Consider the following 5,002-nt stretch of genomic DNA (forward strand, 5'->3'; position numbering starts at 1 on the left):
ATTTTGAATGATTTGACCTTTTAGTCTTAATAGAGATTTTTTGAACTCGAGTATGAAAGAAATCCACAACGTGGTTGATTTTGATAGATGGGAAGCATGATGGCTCCCGATGTATATTTATATATTACTGAAATTGTTTTGTTGTGGATTGTCTTTGAAATGATCTGAGATAAGTCCGAGAGAGATCTTTAGCACCGAGTGGGAGGTATAAAGCAACCTTACTTCCCTAGCACTACGTACCCCCGTAGGAGTGAGCCTGAGGCTGATTTATATAGTGATCACTAGTTTGTGTGGATTTGATATCGATAGTCCTACTTCGATGGAAAGGATAGGACGGTTCTCCCCAACGTGGGTTGTACGTTGAACTCCATGTAGCTCACATGGTTTATGTCGGTTATAGGATCTCCCAGTGTGTGTGTGTTTTCCTTGTGTCTATGGTGAATGGTGAAATGATTTGAAAGCGGAATTGTGAAAGTTATTCTTTCGAAAGATTTAAATGATATTTACATTATGAGAATTGATATTCTAGATGAACTGAAAGTGATTGACAAATTATATGATGACTCATATGTGTTATTGTACTTATTTCATCCTCTCATGATTATGATAATTTTCTTCGAACTATGTGAGTCTTTCATACATCCTGCATATTTCTTATAAATATTTATGATGATGATGTTTATAACTGCATACACCCCCATATACTCTGTTCCTTTCCATGGTACTGACCTACATCTTTGGATGTGGGCTGCATTTTCTCGGAATGTAGGTTCAGGTGCTCAGTTCCAGGTTCGACAGTGATTCTTCGAGCAGGCTGTTCTACATCCTCTGTTGTGGTGACTCCTCATATTCCGAGGATGTGATTTCTGATGTTGGTTTCACGGAATCTTTTACATTTGATAACTGAGTATGAGCCAGTTGGGGCATGTCTCAACGGCTTGCTGGTTTTATTGATTTTCTTAAAGGCTTGTCAGACTAGTATAGATGTTAGGAGTTGACTAATAAGTCGTATTTTTTTATCTTTCTGAAATTCTTTTATTCTTGGACGATGATTACTCTGTTGATATTTGAGGGTTATTTATGGAAACCCCGTTGATTTGTGTTAAACTGAATGAAAATGGATCAAAGGGTTAGCTTGGGGCTACTCATAGCCTCAAGCACCGTGTGATGCTCCGGGACCCATTTTTGGGGGCGTTACGCCACGTCTTTGATACATGTGATGGTTAGTGAAAATTTATGTGTGTATGCTCTTGGGATAGCGCGTGGGAGTTAGATTGAAAATGGTTTAGAGACTATGTGAAGTATGTATTTACGGGTGTTTTCCTTGAAGTTCACATGTGGTTATAAAGATAGGCTTGAATGACATGTTGGGATTTAAGTGGAGTAACGTAATATGTGCTAGTAAATCCATAGTAGGAGTTCAGAGTTAGTCATCATTGAAGTGGTAAGGCACGTTATGTTTAGGCTGTGATCTCTAAAAAGATATAGAAGACTGAATCATATGGTTTAGACAAGTATCATTGTACGGCATGTTGTATTTTGTGGTTTGGAGTTAGGCTTGATCATGGTGAGAGGATTTACGTCACTTTAGACATTAGTAGAAAGATTTATCAATACCCATATGAGAATTTTAAGTTGAATCGATTGAGCATGGTATTTATTGGGAATAGTATAGTTAAGGGAGTATTCGGGAAGTGTGCTAAGCTGGAAAGTAAGAAGTTGCATTGCCTAAGGCCTGGTAATTCTACCATAGTTTATGAACTATATGTCTATAGTCCGTGCTATAGAGTAGTGTCAATGTTGTGATTTCTTAGTCAGATGTCTGGTGTAGATTATGCCCAAGATTCTTTTGCTCCCTAATGTTACTAGAACTTCCTTAGAAAGAGCGTTGAAGAGATACTCCTGTTAAGCATAAGTTTCCAAGTATAATTCAGTCTGTATAGCCAGTAATTCAGTTTAACAGTCAGGCAGACAAGTTACTATGGTTTTCCACCTTTTCGCCCAGCCTTACTATCCGAAATCTCATGCGTAGACCATCCCCAAGAGATAATATATTCCATCCATGTAAATTGTGAATCCAGTTCAGTCCAAGCATCATTTATTAGATTCAGCTATTTAGTCATGACTCAGTTCATAAGAGTTCAGCGCATAATCTCAAATTTTTTCAAGTATTTTAGCTCAGACAGTGTAATACCCTGGTACAATCTAAGTCTTGTTACCTCATGATTCGTACTTGCCTAAGTTATCACTTCTCAATTCAATATATATGATTGGATCATGAACACTTTAAGGGAATCCTAAATTCTTAGCATTAATCAGCTCCTTGAAGCAAGTAAAGTCAAATCAACACAGAATTCAGTTTCATGATAGAAGTTTAAATATTTCAGATCAGTTATATCCTTTCTTAGAAGAAACATCATGTCTATGTTATTTCATACCTTTAAGCTTCAACATTCCTACCCATCATTCGGGGACAAATGATCCCAATGGGGAGATAATGTAACACCCCGCATTTCGGGCAAGAACGAACACCGTCTTTCCTACGCGTAGATGTTCCAAAAGCCATAAATCCTATGCAAATTTGTCATGTTAATCAATTATGTAGTATGGGAACCTATTTGAGCATGATTCGAGATCATAGAGATCCCTTAACTCAAGGACTAGTTGAAAGCTTTCCTATCGTTCCTCTTTTAGTGAGCATCAAAACTTGGATCAACTTCAATCGACAATAAATCCTTGTATATTACGAACTGGGTGGTCTACTATATATCGAATGAAAGGTATTTGAGTCCTATTTCCAACTCCACCAATTTTTCCAAAATTCGATACCGGAGCAAAAAGTTATGCCCATTTTACTCCAGCATATCAGTCTGGCAACTAAGTGACGACAATTCTGACTGCTTGTCACAAATATGACGACTTGTCAGGATATGTCGTCAACCTTAGGTAGAAACTCATCAATTTTAGCTCAAAGGTGACGACAAAAGCTGACAGCTTGTCACAGATCTGGCGGCTTCTCAGCCTTGGTCGTCAGCTGAGAATTTCAGCAACTGGGAAGTGATTTCGTAGGGGTATTCTGGTCTTTCTCTCACTCCAAAACCTTTCACATTAATTAAATCACCCCTTAAGTGCTATTAATCAATCATTATCAGTTTTACAACATCAAAAACTTCCTCTTCACTCTCAAAATAAGATCAAATTAGGGTTTTCTCCGAGAACAAGAAATTCAAGAAAATCAGGCCTTAAGTTCAATATCTCCAAGAAACAAATCAATATCCGGGTTTCATCTATTAAGATCTAGGTTCCATATTCCATATTTTATAATTTAAGGTACGTGGAGTATATCCTAAAAACTACATGGGCTTAAAACCATTAGAGCATGATTTTAAGATTTTTATACATGAATTTCAAAGGGGTTTTGGAATCTATGCTCTAAATTACGTACTCCGAATGTTTTAATGTTACTATTGTTTTGACCTTTTGGTCCGATCCCCTAAATTGATTTATATGTATACGTATATGTATGGGATTTGAGATTTAAGATTGTTTGAGAGCATAAACTATGAACTCCCTCTCTTGTATTGGATTAAAGCTTATGGTTTTGTTGGCAAGGAGTTGAAATGCATGTTTTATGATTTGAAAGATGTTTTCTCAATGTCCTTGTACTTGAATATGATTTCAAATTGTTGAGAGGGTATTTCTTCATATAACTATGTGATGTTAAAGAGAAAGAATTGCATGAGATTGAGACTTTTAACATGACCACCTTTGTTTACTGAATCATTGATAAAGAGAATTAACTGCATGGTTTTACATGAGTTTCTTGAAAGAATTGTTGATATGGTGGTCCTGAATTTCATGATTTGAAAACAGAGATATAAATTGCTATAAATGGCTCAGAGAATGTGCCTTGCAAGTAAATAGTATGACGATACTATATATGTGCATATGCCATGACAGAGTTAAAGATTTCAGAGTATGTTTTCAGAGCATGAATGTTTAAAGAACTAAAAATTAGCATAAAGAGGGTTAGGTGGTTACCCGAATAAGGAATGAGTTCAAGTAACTCTTAGCCTGAAACCGTATTTATCGATACGGGTAGATTATTGTTGTACACTGGCGACGGTCATGTGGTGTAGTAGATTCAGAGACTCCGACCCTTGCGGCACACTTGGGTTGGGGGATGGGCTGCCGAGTTAATGGCAGATACCATATAGCCTGTGGAATTACAGATTATAGGGTACACCACCTAGCGCAGAAGTAAGACAAAGAGTGTCACACATTTCAGATGTTTTCACAGTCTTTTAAAATGCTCATGTGATTTCTTACTATATGATATGCTTATGTACTGCTTTAAATTGTTCTCATATATGTTGAATATAAATGATTATTTTGGATTTGCTCTGCATACCAGTACATCTGTATTGACCCCCCTCCACTACCTCTCTAGTTTTGAGGCTCAATCTAGGGGTCCAGATAAGCAGTTTTCAGATAGTTGTCAGATTTTCATGTAGTAGAGATTTCGTAGACTGTTCCAAATATTGTTATTGATTTTCTGATTGTTAAACTCAATCCAGAGTATGACCATGTTTCCGTATTAGATCGTAATTTCGCATTTTCTTTTATTATATGAATGTTGTGCATGATTACCAGATAGAGTAGGACGTCCGGGCCTTCATGGTTCGAGATGTCTGTCACGGCCAAGCCCTAGTTCGGGTCGTGACAAGTAGTTAGGACGAGATTACACGAAAACAACAAAACTATAAACACGAAACAAGAACTAAAAGTTCCGAAAGAGAAAAAGCAGTTAGGAAGCAAGCTACATGTCAACATAGCTATATCAGTTTATGTCACAGAACAAATATAGCTATATATGAACATAGCTCTTTTCTCCATTACTACCCATTATTTTTTTCTTGAGTCAAGATTGTGCGAAAACAACAAAACTATAAACTCGAATCAAGAACTAAAAGTTCCGAAAGAGAAAAAGTAGTTAGGACGA

This window comes from Capsicum annuum, chromosome 6 (genome assembly GCF_002878395.1).
Source record: "Capsicum annuum cultivar UCD-10X-F1 chromosome 6, UCD10Xv1.1, whole genome shotgun sequence".
Taxonomy (NCBI): Eukaryota; Viridiplantae; Streptophyta; class Magnoliopsida; order Solanales; family Solanaceae; genus Capsicum; species Capsicum annuum.